At 42.2% G+C, this 14,593-nt stretch overlaps 1 protein-coding gene across 5 annotated transcripts in view; it reads right to left on the bottom strand.

Moving 5' to 3' along the window:
* The window catches only part of atp2b3.S (ATPase, Ca++ transporting, plasma membrane 3 S homeolog), a 120,891-nt gene extending 113,973 nt beyond the window's left edge, over positions 1–6,918 (bottom strand). For all 5 annotated transcript variants that reach the window (XM_041575122.1, XM_041575119.1, XM_041575121.1 and 2 more), the window contains exon 1: positions 5,661–6,918. The gene's annotated coding sequence lies outside the window, so the exon portion shown is untranslated. The remainder of the gene's footprint in view (positions 1–5,660) is intronic.
* Between the last annotated feature and the right edge of the window lie 7,675 nt (positions 6,919–14,593).

Raw genomic sequence — 14,593 nt, 5'->3', positions numbered from 1 at the left:
AAGATACAGGGAGTAAGTGCGTGGGCCCAGCAACAAACACTCATCACATTTTCCATTTTCTCCTTTTAAAGGAATAAATGCGGCGGTCCAGAAACTAGTTATTCAGTAAGCTCCAATATACGGGAAGCCCTTCTCCCACAGAATCCGTTTTAAACTAATAATTCAAATTTCCTTTTTCTCTGTAATAATAAAATAAAAGTCCGTACTAGAGTCTAATGAAGATATAATTAATCCTTATTAGAGGCAAAACAATACCATTGGGTTTATTAATTTTTAAATTATTTTTTTTAGTAGCTTTAGGTATGGACATTACAGAAAGACCCCTTATCCAGAAACCCCCAGGTCTCGAGCCTGTACCAATAATGAGAAGAAAGCAAAACATCTCTGTATTAAGAGCTGCAATTCAACCAGCTGCTTAATTATCAATTATAATAGGCATCGCTGATGCATAAATCCGTGAGATGTAGGGAACAGCCACTTAGGCATTCTGTTATCAGGAGCTGAGATACCGGAGGGCCGCGAGCTAGATTCCAACACATGCTGTTTTTAATTAGCCTTTAGAAAAACTCAGTGGCATTACCTCTGATTCATTACATTATTTTTTAATAAGGCTGACCCACCAATATCTTATTATACACTATACCTTCTTTTAAAAATGACTAGAACTCTTAAAGGGCTAATGACTGTTTTATTAAATAGCTGCTATGTCATCCTGCATACCGGCTAGCTTTAAGCACGGCACTTCCATCGACCCCCTTATATTTGTAGCTACAGCTGCCCAAAGCTTTAGACCAAAGTAACTGCTTTGTCACAATGCTGCCTGCTTTTTTTTACTGCCTGTCCCTACAAGGGTGATGATATAATAAAGGGGAGACAGGGTGATGGTGTGAGGAGGCTGACCAATGACAAATTGGTTCGACCATGGGCAGATTCTAGATGGATAAAGAAAAAAGGGGTAAGATAGACTTAAGTTTGGACCAGATCGAGGTTTAAGTGGGCCAAGGACACAACGAAAGGGTATTACACATTTACTGGCAAGCACATTTCCTGTAAAAATGTAATGCATGTAGGTTCTAGCATTAAAGGTCACCATTATAATAATCCATAATAGATTCTGAACTAAACAAGACAGGCCTTTAGACTTAAGGAGGAATGTAAAAGGTGCACTGTTAAGTATTGTTCTTAAAACATTTACTGGTCAGTTGAAAACAAACATCTGATTGGTTGCTATGAGTTACTAGACCTGGGCAATGTGGCACCTTTTTTGACCCTTTAAAAGGTTAGAATCCTTTATTGTGCAAGTAGAGTATATTCCTTTTCCAGTTAGTTACTAGTTAACTGATTTTATGAACAATTAATAGAGGACACTTTATAACTGCTAATTACTCTGGACATAGTGATTTAGTTACTAATGCAGCAAATTTGATCCTGTGCTGTCACCTACAGCAACCAATTATCAATTAGCTGGGATCTGTATAGTGCACTTTGAGTAATGGAAACAAATGTCTGATTGGTTGCTACTTGTTATGGCACTGGGGAAAAAGAGAGGGGGCAGGTTGCAGAATAGAAGACTTTTTGTTAGCATATGTGATTTCGACTGGGGATATTTGACCCAATGCAGTCACCAATTAAATATGCTCTGTATAGCTTGCCTTAAATTTTCCCGCAGAAAAGCTTTTTAGGTTCTGCGAGGTCTAAGAGTGGTCTAAGGGTTGCCCAGTACACAGTAGCTGGGGGCTCACCCTCCCAGTTAGGGAGAGATAAGTGGAGAATCTCCTAGATGCTCCTGAAGCTTTGCAGGAAGGAAGTGGGACCTGTGAGTGAGAATGTGCTGCTTTAAATATTATTGGTACTTTATAGTGCCGTGCCTAGTACTATTGGCTCCCAAGGCTAATCCTGCCATTCCTGCAGCCACCTCTTCCCTGATCACTTCCAACCAACCTCCCTGTCATAAATCCCTCAGACACCATCCCATCTTCCCCGAGGGTCATTTTCCCATTCATGTCTACCACCCGCCTCGCCAATAACTCACTGCCCCTCTCCAAGGTGTTCCCCTCACCCCATTGCTCGCTAGGTGGCCGCCTCTTCTGCCTACCCCTAGTTCTGTCCCTGTCACTCTGACTAAATGTCTAATGTAGTAATGTTTTTATCTATCTGTAACCTTGTTTTTAACTAAGTGTTGCCCTTGCTTAAGGTTTCAACCTCTAAGGGGGTGCTTGAACCTCAACCATGGGGTCTCTACAGGGTCTAGTTTTGCTACTGTCTAGGGTAGTGATCCCCAACTGGTAACTTGTGAGCAACAAGTGGCCTCAGAGCAGGTACTTATTTTTGAATTCCAGGCTTGGAGACAAGTTTTGGTTGTGTAAAACCAGGTGTCAAGCAGAGCCTCCTGTATGCTGTCAGTCCACATAGGGCTACCAATATTCTATCGCAACCCTTATTTGGCACCACCCAGGAACATTGTTAATGCTTGTGTTGCTTCCCAACTCTTTTTACATCTGAATGTTGCTCACGGGTGAAAAAGGTTGGGGACCCCTGGTCTTGGGTGTTGGACAATACAATGGGCTTCACTGCAGCCCTGTGTTCATTGGTGGTGGTCATCTGTATTACGCCAACTAAATGAGGCAGGAAGGGCTCAACCTATACTTAATAAGAGCATCAGATGAAATGTTCACAACTCACTGGTTAGCTACTGCCATAGCTAAACATAAATAGCAACTAAAGCTGACCATAGATGCAAAGATCCGATTATTCGAATCATCGAATGATCGGACTTCCCCATCTCCGGACCGGCCACTGACCATTCAGATCAAATAAAGTATTAAAAGAACAGGTCAGCCGATGTTCTGCCCCTGACAGCAATCGTATGAAAGTTATGTCCGACCAAAGCTTGTGACAGTCTCCCACTGAAAATCGTACGATCGGCAATACATGCAGAGATATTATCGGCAGCTGACAGAAATCTTTTAACCTGGCTGATCGACTAAATGACTGATCTCCGTGGGACGAAAAATGTCGGGACTCTACACAAATATTCCGAAAATCGGATCTTTGTGTCCATGGCCATCTTAAGTAGGCCACCCTTTAGCTGTGACGATCTGATTTTCTCCTGATTCACAGCACATGCTCTGGCCTGCCCTCAGTAAAGAATTCACAATACAAGAACTCTTGTGGACACCTTTAAAAGCCTTGATCATTACTGATATAGGGCTGCTGAACCTTATGGTTGGGGGAGTATGTTTAGTAGATAATATACAGCACTTTTAGCCATATTCTTATTTTACAACTTTAATTCTCCTTTCAAAAGGAAATAACTGATTTCCTTTTCTGCCACATACTAAGCCTAAGATTTCTTATCACCTGCATCTTCCATTGAGCCCTAATGCATGTCATCCTATGACTTTTCACCCCGCCCATGTCTTGTTTGGCAAATTAATTAGTCATATACTGTACATTACTCATGCTATTTTAACCAATACCATATCATTGCTCAATTAAACGTAAAATAAAGCAAAATGATTATTTTGTCTTAGGTAGACAATACAGTATGAGGGTATAAATTATTGTGTGCCCAGAACATTCCTACTCTGTATATTTGTATTTACTGTATATATATATGGGGAGGGATATTGATTCCCTAATTAGACAGTACAGTATGAGGTTATACTTTATTATGTGCCCAGGACATTCCTTCTCTTTATATTTGTATTTATACATATGGTTGAGAGCTGCTTTATTGTTCCATTAGTACAGACAGTAGAGGGTATAGCTTGTTGTTTACCCAGAACATTGCATTTCTGTATTTTAGCATTTACAAACATGGGTGAGAGCTTCCTTACTGGTTCCCTTAGACAATACAGTATGAGGGGAGGGCATTTTGTATGAACAGAAAATCCTTGCTTTGTATGTTCTTATTTATACAAATCCATGCAAGCTGACATATTGATTACCTTATTCAGATTCTATGCAAGGTCATGGAAAGTGACATTGTCTTAGCTAAAGCAAGCAAAGAAGCAGCTCTGCTCTCCCACTTCTATGTATACACTGAATAACAAGACAGTATACTATTTACAGATAAGCAGTGTACAGGAGTGGCTTTTCTTTAGTTTTTCACCCACCCCTCCCCAGGCAAACTTTCATTAGGATGCATATCATGTGCCTTATGGGCATTATGTAGGTACCAGGTTGGCTCCATCTGCATGGGCAGGGGATAGTCTGGATCATTATATTCTTTGCTCACCAGACGTGGCCATACCCAATAACTTGCAACTTATTTTTATGGCAGAAGGCTTCTGTCTAATAGGGCAACATTTTACTGGGGAAGTAGCCCCCTCGTTAACCATATTTCTTCTAACAAGTTCCATTTCCCACTTTCTAGCTAAAAAATTATACAACACAGGAGACCCAGGAGGAGGAGGGGGAGGGGGTGCAGTATAGATCTGACTGCCTGACACTCCATTGATCTCATTATTGAGATGCTAATAACATTGGGAAGGTCACGGAGGAAAAAAAAATTAACCACTTTTGCTCCATCTGAAGTCATTCCACCTCTAAGCTGCACAGGAGGTGTACGACTGCCTATTAAATTTCGGAGATTCATAGAGCAAGGCCTTTACGCAACCCAGGGGGTGTGAATGAGAATACAAAGTCACGGATGCTGCTGTGCAGGCATGGAGAATGCAGGTAGCCTAGTGCTCCCTGATAAATGTCACCCAGCACTTTTGTCGTAAGGGAATATCCAGGCCCTGTTGAGCAGCATCAGACCTTCCCCCCCATCTTTTTTTTTTTCTTTTAACCTCCCTTTCTCTCCGTCATCCTAATTTAGTGCTGCTGATACCCCCCCCTGTCACTCTGTGAGATTCACCAATCAGGGCTGCTCTTTGTATTAAGGAATCCCTCCCACTACCTTGCAGTTGAATAAAAAAGGGGGAAGAAAAAGCGACATAGCAATGCACCAATACATCAGCCGGGGTATATGTGTATATATATATACTGTATATATGTGTGTGTGTGTTACAGGCGCTAATGTGAATTATTCAACATTATTCCCATTTGCCCAGCCCAGTCTTCTAAGGGCAAGTAAATCTTTATTGCGTTGGCACATGTGCCTATATACAAAGCAGAATACATGTTCAAGGTGATTTGGAGACTAAAAGGAAAATAATGCTGTCTGTAGAGCTCATACTCCTGCATCTGCATTAGGTAGGGAGGTGAGTCCTAATTCAGGACTGTAGGTGCCTATTCTGCATGTAGCTCTCTTCCAGGGGCTCAATATTACAATATCCCAATCCGCCTGCTTAGGTGAAATATCTTATGGTGGGGGTGCCCCTTAAAAATAACATTTGCCACAATTCCTAACCCTCCTCCCTTCTCCAAAGCTTCCAGATACATGGCTGTATGTCCTACCAGACACTGTCCAGCCTCTTGCTACATCCCCTATCCTTCACCGTGGAAACCCAGGCCATTATGGATGCTCCTGTTGCAGAGAAAGAAGGAAACAGTATGTACAGCCTGTGCATGCCTCTTCTATAGGGACATAACAATCAGAGACTTGCTTGCCCCCTCGCCATGCAAACCCCCAATACATTTATGCTCAGGACACACAATAACGAATAACGGTGCAGCCTTAATATAAACTGAAATTACAAAAATGCACTTACCAGGCCATGATAGAATGATGGATGGGAGAAGACTGGAAAATCCAGAGGGACTCTTCTTTTTTGTTTTTCTGCTGCTTTTTAAAATAAAGGAAGAAAATGAAAAAAAAGCTGGAAAATGATAGAAAAATTGGTTCCAGCAGCTGACACTGGAGGACTACATGCCTCATGGATGGAGTCAGAACTCTGTGCCGTGGACCATCTGCAGACTTCAGCATCCCATGAGCACTGAAAAGGAAAGGGGTCTGGGGGGGAGGGACAGCCAGCAAGATCTGATTTAAAGCGTATTCCCAGGGAGTCAAGCTGTTTAGCAAAGCAAGGCCAGCAGCCATTTGTTTCCCATCTTTATTACAGTGCACAATTACCAAATTAAACCAGCTTACAACAGCAAGAAGAAGGGATAGATTTTCCTCAGCTCCCCCATGTATGGAAATGGTATATTCCAAGCCCACTCTAACAGGGAAGGCACAGCCGTTATCACTGATGCTACCTGCAGTTCTTCTTTTTTTTTTTTTACTTCCCACCCTTCTGCAACCAGCAGCGATAATATCCCCTTTAACTTAATTCCTTATAGTATTAATAATTAAAAAAGAGAAAGAAGATCTGAGAATAAAGGCAAAGGCGAGCCAAGCCTTTGCCGGGCTTGTGATGCTAAAGCAAATGTGGTGCTGTCATTAGTGGGAGGACAAATTGACCCTCTAAGACGGAGAGACATAGCAATGCAAGGACATTGGAAAAAAAGGCTGCCCCAGAGACCAGAGGCAAGAAGTTGGAGAAAGAGAGGAGCTTGCAAGGTGTGGCGGGGACCTGTTTTAGGGCAGAGCCTGTTTAACCTTGAGCAGGTCATAGGGACTGTGCAAGACACAAACAAGGCAGTAGGTTAGGGGCAGCCAGCACCTTTATTATGGACATCAGCAAGAACCGAAACTGGATGTTTTATTTACACTTCTCTGGCATGCAAGAGGTTAAAACAGTTGCACTTTAAGATACTCCTTCGACCTGCCTGTTGAGAGGTGCCAACTCCTTATGTGTCTCCCACCTCCGAACAGGCAGTCTGTGACCACACGATGGGTGTGCAAAAGGACATCAGCAGAAGCGCCAGTGATGCCCTTGACAACGTCCTTCAGAATTCAGCTCCACTAGCCATGTGCGACCGACTCATTCATAAAGACTAACGTGGGGATTCAGCCTGACTTAAGTGCTACCGACTCAATGCATGTCAGAAAAAAGCAGAGGCACCCCATGTGGAGCGTACTCTTTGTTAGTGCATGTATGCCATGCAGTGTCTGTGCACCCCTTTGCCTAACAGCTTTTGTTCGTAATGCCTTTCTGTATGGCAGAGATTGCAGAACAAAGTGGGCTCTGCCTCTCAACAGAACAAGATCCGGATCTCCTCCCTAAAACCAAGTCTTACTGTGCAGTAGAGGTGGTGTTACTTGTGCCATGAACACAACTAAGGTTTGTTGGGCAAAGTAAAGATGTTTAGAACAGTATGACCAAATACTCCATTTTGAAGGGGACAAAATAATCCCATATATTGGTGGATAGGTATGGAGGCTTGGGAGATACAAATGATGTAGTAAGTGGGTGATTGAATGCAACAAGCAAGAGGTCTATTTTAGATCTTGCCTAGGCCTGTTACTCACAAGGACTGGCAAGAAGGTACAGTCTAAACCCCCTTCCTCATAGTTGGTCTTGTCACACTTATCAATTCACTTTCCAGGTGTAATATATGGTATCCCAAAAACCCAGAGCAAACCCCAAATTCCTAGTCTCAGCTCACACTTCTGCCTTTAGTAACCGCCTTTGGCTTTGGGAGGAGCCCTCCGCTACTCAGATGCCACCAGGACTTAATGTGAGAGGACCAAGGGAGAAGCTCTTGGCAGGCAAGGGAACCATAACGTATACAGAAAGGACAGGGAACAAGGAGTGTGATCAAGAGACAGGCTGAATCAATACCAAACAGGAAGCAGAAGTGTTACAGGCAGGGGTCAAACCAAACAGATTTGCAGTACAGCAATGAGATCCAATAGAATAGTTGAAGAACAATGGAACATAGACCTGGGCATACAAAGATACTGGGCAATGATTCAGAGCAGAGTAGGGGGTTTTATAGCCAGAATAATGGCATACACAGATCACAAGCCATGCTTAATTGCAGTTACAAGCATAGCCACAAGCGTGAACTGGGGCCAAAGTTGTCTCCAAAGCTGTTTACTCACATAGAGCAACAGTAATCCAGACAGCACAGAAACACCAGATCCACGGTTCAACTCTAGGCACACCATTACATAAGGTTTGCTCACCAACTCAGCTCCATACAGCCCTGAGTGTGCAGTGCTCACATGGCTTGAGTTAGGGAAGACATCAGTATTTATGCCATTCTACCCCTTCTCCAGTTACTCTACTGTAGCCACATACCTCTGCTGCCAACACCTAGTTTCAGCTCCACAGCCCTCAATCTGCTGTCCATCACATAAACCCCCGACACTGCTCAGTACAGGAGCGCACTGCTTGTTGGCGAAGGTAGGGGAATGCAGATATAGGAGATATGTGTCCAGTGTTGCATTCTAGGTACGTGCCTCTCTTGCCTACCCCTAGTTCTGGCTGTTACTGGGTCCCAAAGCAAATTCTATTTAGGGAACCAAAATATTGGAAAGTTGATTGATTCTACCAAGGTATATTAAACATGTTCATTAATTAGGGCCTCGCTGGGCCCCTCTACACTCCTGTCCCCCCTGCAAACACAGAGTCTGCATCCTCTGTAGTTATGCCCTTGATAGGACTCCTAATTGGTCCAGTGGCCTCATTTACAAAGCAAGAACAGTGTAGCGTTATTTCTCAGAACTGTTAACTAGTGTCTGATTTGTCAATGTGGACCTAGTTTTAGCCACAGGCACAGGTGCAAGAGACTGAAAGGAATTCTGTCATGGTTTTTATTTCTAAATTACACTGTTAACACTGCATATAATTCACTCTACAATATAAAATGGCATTCCTGAACCAACAATTGTATTGTTTTAGTTGTAATATTAGTATGTAGGCAGCCATTACAGGTCATTTTACCTGGTCATGTGCTTTCAGAAAGAGCCATCACTTTAGGATGGAACTGCTTTCTGGCAGGCTGTTGTTTCTTTTACTTAATGTAACTGAATGTGTCTCAGTGGGACCTGGATTTTATTATTGAGTGCTTTTCTTAGATCTAAGATGCAGCTGCTATCTGATTACCTTCACATGACTGGGGGCAGCTGGGAAACTGACAATATGTCTAGCCCTCTTTTGAGAAAGAGATTTCAGTGCAGAATTTCTGGAGCAGCACTATTAACTGATGCGTTTTGAAAAAAACATGTTTTCCCATGACAGTATCCCTTTAAGGGATACAATAATGCAGCTGTTAGGACCCATCCTTTCAGCACTTTCATGCATGGTATGCTCTGCAGTATACACCTTATGTTGAATTGACGTCACGCTCTTGGGTGCAATACCTAACATCGGCCATAGGCAGGCTGAAAGCACATGGCTCCCTAGCTCCCTGTCCCAATCTCAATAGCTCCATAGAATGCATGTCGGAATGACACCCAAGCTAGGGGGCATCCAAGGAGGATACTCTTGGGTTTCTTTTCCACGTGTGCCAAGCACTTTGTACAATGCAACTTATTTAGTTCTGTGGTGCAAGGCAAACAAATAAATGAATATGTGTTTACACAGGAACCTTTCCAAACACTTTTTTTCAGTTTAATTGTTTTCAGATTGTTCACCAGAAATAAAGACTTTTTTAAACTACTTTCTATTTTTTATTTTTTACTGTTTTTCCAGAATCCAAGTTTAAATCTTAATGTCCCTGTCTGGTGTTTGAGTCTGGCAGCTCAGTAATTAAGGTGCAGACTCTAAACTGTTACAATTTTGCAACATTTATTTTGATTTTTCAGCAGCATCTCTGGAGTATTAGCAACTATTGTATCAATTCTAACATCTGCCTTTAATGAAAGCCAGGGATTCTGCTCAGCAGGGACAAAGATAAGAAATGTATCAACTAAATGTATCCATTTAGAAAAGTTTACAGGGTCGGCGACCTCCCCCCTTCCCAGAACTGCTTTAGAAGGTGAAAAATTACGTTATACTTCAATATTAGAAAAACAATCACACATAGAAAATAGAAAGTAATTGGAAAAAGTTTTTTATTTACTATCTGAAACCAATTGAACCTGAACCTGTTATCCAGAAGGCTTGGAACCTTGGGTTTTCCAGATAACTGATCTTCCCACAATTTGAATCTCTATACCTTATATCTACCAGAGATTCACGTAACCATTAAATAAACCCAATAGGCTGGTTTTGCTTCCAATAAGGATTAATTTTAAGTTAGTTGGGATCAAGTACAGGCTACTGTTTTATTATTACAGAGAAAAAGGAAATTATTTTTCAAAATTTGGATTATTTGGATAAAATGGAGTCTATGGGAGATGGCCTTTCTGTAATTTGGAGCTTTCAGGATAACGGGTTTCCGGATAACTTAATTATTTACCTGTACAATAAATAATTCTAGAGTTAAGCTAAGGCCATTATTGCTACTGAAAATAGTGCAAATATTCTCCTTTGCAGGGCGCCACTGGGCTGTCAGGAATTCATTATTCATTTGCACTCCTGCTATCAGCTTACCAATTAAGAAACCTCTTTAGAAAGACTCCTGCAATGGCTTGTGTTCTAATACTGTATGCACATCTACACTCACAGCTTCATGCCCCACTCTCTGGGGTAAAGGATTTACCTACAGAATAAAGAGTCCCCAGCTGCAAAGCTATTTTTCCTTTATGTTCTGCCAGCCAATGGATTAGTTGGTGTGTGCACATAGAAAAGAGTCCATACCTGCTTTCATCATTAATAGATTTTAAATACATTTTACACAGTTAATAGACTAGTGATGCCCAGTTTGGCACATAGTTTGTGGCAGACCTTAACCAGGCCTGGTTTGCCATAATTGTTTATATACCCATGCCTGATGGGAGTGGGCAGGTGTTAACGAACAACAGCAGATGGCTGGAGGAGGAACGCTGATGTTGCAAGCGGATGGGAGGTCAGGGAGTGGGCAGGTAGGCATAAAGGCAATTTTTGTACCACTGATTGCCTAAAAGGAATAAAGGTAGTATTACATTGCAAGATTTTGAACTGACCAATGACTGAATGATCACATATGTAGTGGATAATGTACCCCCTACTGTAATTTATAAAGATATTATGAGTTAATGAGGAGTTCCTGTAGATGTGCATTGTAGAAAGTTATGTAGGCACTTAGCAGGCCCAATAATCCAAGTCAGTTTTATCGGTGATATATTTATGGCTATTTGGAAACTACAAAGGGAAATTGCCAGTATGCCAGAAGCTTTCTCCACTACTTTATTTTATGTTCATTGTATATAATTAAAACACTTTATTTGCAACAAGAATTTAATAGTGCTCATTTACATCTGCAAGTGTAATATTCAGCAAAACTGTCATTTTTTTCAGAATACCTTTGGCATTGGGCCCCCCTGCAAAAAAACCTTCTTCGCTCTGCCTCAGCCTACATTCCACTCCGACTTGGATCTCCAGAGGCCCGGACTGGCAATCTGTGGGTTCTGGCAAATGCCAGAGGGGCGAGGGCCAGATTTCCTTTTCGGGCACCCCTAGGCCGCGCGGTAATAGTGCCAGCATGGACCTCTCCTCGCAAGCGCACATGAGCAAGCGCAGGAGCTGCGCATCCCCAGTGCTCCACAGAAAGCGGCTGGGCAGCATGCCGCCCCTCACTTTTTGCCACCCTAGGCACGGGCCTCGACACAAATCCGGACCTAAGAGGGGCTGCTGTAAGGTGCCAAAGAAAGTCAGTATTTAGTGGGCTGGTAGGGGCTGTTTGGGCCTCTGTGTGGGCTGATTGGGCCTCTGTGTATCTGAAATGCCAGGGCCTATTTTAATTCTCAAACCGGACCTGCCTCGCGGTAAGAGAGCGGCTGGGGAGGAGGGGGTTTGCTTATTAGCTATAGTCCGGTCCCCCCTATTCCCTGGGCCCCCCTGCAACTGCCAGGTCTGCTTCCTCTATAGTTACTCCACTGGGCACAATTGTGCTGCACCTACCACAAGTGCATTTGATTCAGAAAAATTATCACAACTGTCCACAAAGTTCTTTGCAAATCAGACGCAATAGTGCAGAATTTCGTGTGGTGTAATTTCCATTGTTCACTATCGATGTGAACACCCGATTTTTTAGCCGCAAGTGTATGGTGCCTATTGACACCGGGGTTGTGAATGGTTTCCTTGTGTTAAAATGTGCAGTAGAGCTCAACCTGAAATGGAAGGCAGGAAGGACTGAACAGCTAGTGTATATGGAAGCTCAAGGATTGCATTTTGACGCAAGTACCTTTACTTAAAGTGGTTTTATAAAAATCTAACTGCGGAGAAATTGCGGGGACAGCAACTGCGCTTGTGGAGCCGTCGTGTCTTATTTCTCCAGTGTCCAAATTTGAGAAAAGCTGAAACAGTTTTGTGTTGTCTTTCTCCACATCAACCATCACAGTCTTACATGTCTAGCATACAAAACAATGAATATTTTTGTGGACGTCATGGTGTAAGCATGCTTTGGGGGACCACCCTGTTGGCTTAACTTTTCTTCTTGGCTTTTACCTTGGACTGACTCTCTCTGCCGTCCTTGATTTGATCCCGTCTGTCTGCTGCTGAGCCTCTTGAACTCACCTGCCTTGGCGAAGACCCATGCAAGTCAAAGTGCCTTGGAATATTTACAGTATTGGGATTAAAATATCCCCCACTCCAAGTCCACTGCAGAAGAGTGTGAGCTTTCCCTCCTATCCGCTCAAAGCGTACCTTTTTTCTGCCTTCTGTCGTGGCCCCACCCCCTTGTATGTCACGGCCCACCCCTTTTATGTCAAGGCCTGTCCCTATTGTTCCTGCCCCCCCAACCTTAAAAAAAGGTACCGACCCTAGCTATAACCAGGAGAATTTTTGCTCAGGTGAATGGTCGTGAATGGTAGTGCATCTTTCGCCAGAGTTTCCTTCGCCACATTAGACCTGGCAAACTGATGAGATGAAACTTCATGCTCCTCAATCTTATGTCAGTGATATCATATCCTGTGTTCCAAAAAGTCATAACAATTATTAAATATAAATTTTTTCATATTTTAAAGCTGGATTGTCTTTAAAAGTTGTAACTTTTTGCCATTTGAGGGGCATGCCACATTTGTTTTAGGGTGGGCTCATGTCTAGGGCATCTCTTTTGTCTTTATTTTGCAATATCTTGAAGATCGCCACAAACAAATACTTCCTCAAAAGAAGATATAATGAAACAACTATAAATATATATAATGTATATAATACATATACATGTATATATTTATACATGTATATAATACATGTACATGGATATAGTCAATCTGGCATTCGGCTTAAAAATTATGTCTGCTCCTGAATGTTGCAAATGTTGCTGACCAGCATTGAAAGAATACAAATGGTAATAGAGAGTGGAGAGCATGCTGGAGCAGAATTGCAAATGCAAAACTGAGTGTACCTTATAACTTTGTTAAACAGTAGCATGGGTGTTTCCTGCACTTAAGATTTCCCCTGGGTTTCTAAAGGTGACTGGAAAGGAGTCTTGATGTCCTAGACTTTGTAATGGAGCATTTAAATGTGAAGCTAATGGCCTCCATCCCTGCAGAAATTGATTTACTCTATAAGGGAGAGTGTGCCTGGCAGATATACAGTAGCCAATTGTTCACAAATGCAAATCACGGGGGCGTTCTTGGCAAGAGGGTTTTTCCAGGACCAAAACAATAAACATTTATATATCTGTATTCTTTTACAAACATGGGGATCCTTATTTATCAAAATCCAAATTCTTCTGACTATTTTAATTAAAAAAGTCAGACCAAAAATCGGGCTGATATTGATCAGGCAGGTTTGATTTTTTCCTGTGATCGAGGACCACATTGGACAGTTGATGTAGTCCTACAAACCATTGGCACACATCTCCTTTGTATAATGCGATCGTTTGGCCCTAGAGCATTGCAATCAAATCAGGTTTCAGCTGGAGGCAACTTTACCTGGTGTCAGTGTCATTGGAAAACTGGAACTTACCGCTACAAAACTGTCCTTCTTTCAATAGCATCTTCAAATTTATAGTTTATTGTCTGTGCAGCTGGACCAGAGAGAATTTTTTTTATTTGTAGGTACTTGTGCATAGCAGTACTTGGCTTTTCTACGAGAAAAAGCTTTTCCCCTCATGTCAGCACTATCCAAATTGACCAACCGCTGTCTCTACAATTATAAGTGTTTCTGCAGATCCAGAGAGGATAATGGGAGTTGTATGCACTGATATAGAACAAAAATGCACAATTCTGTAAGAAGCCTTTGATGCCAGCTGCACCCACAAATTGATCTGACACAGTCTCAACTGCCTTAACAGCTTCTGAGTGACCAGACAGGATGATGGGAGGAGATGTAGGCAACAGTGCACCAAGGCTGACAAAGTCTGGTGTCCGTGGCATCCTCAAACTGATACTATACTGCTTTAAAGGAAAACTATACCCCCAAAATGAACACTTAAGCAACAGATAGTTTATATCAAATTGAATGACATATTAAAGAATCTTACCAAACTGGAATATATATTTACATAAATATTGTCCTTTTACATCTCTTGCCTTGAACCACCATTTCGTGACTCTATCTGTGCTGCCTCAGAGATCACCTGAGCAGAAATACTACAACACTAACTGTAACAGGAAGAAGTGAGGAAGCAAAAGACACCACTCTGTCTGTTAATTGGCTCATGTGACCTTACATGTGGTTTGTATGTGTGCACAGTGAATCCTACGATCTCTGGGGGCGGCCCTTATTTTTTAAAATGGCAATTTTCTATTTATGATTACCCAATGGCACATACTACTAAAAAA

Source organism: Xenopus laevis, chromosome 8S (genome assembly GCF_017654675.1).
Source record: "Xenopus laevis strain J_2021 chromosome 8S, Xenopus_laevis_v10.1, whole genome shotgun sequence".
Taxonomy (NCBI): domain Eukaryota; kingdom Metazoa; phylum Chordata; class Amphibia; order Anura; family Pipidae; genus Xenopus; species Xenopus laevis.
Note: the sequence above shows the minus strand (reverse complement) of the source record. Positions and strands in the feature narration are given on the sequence as shown.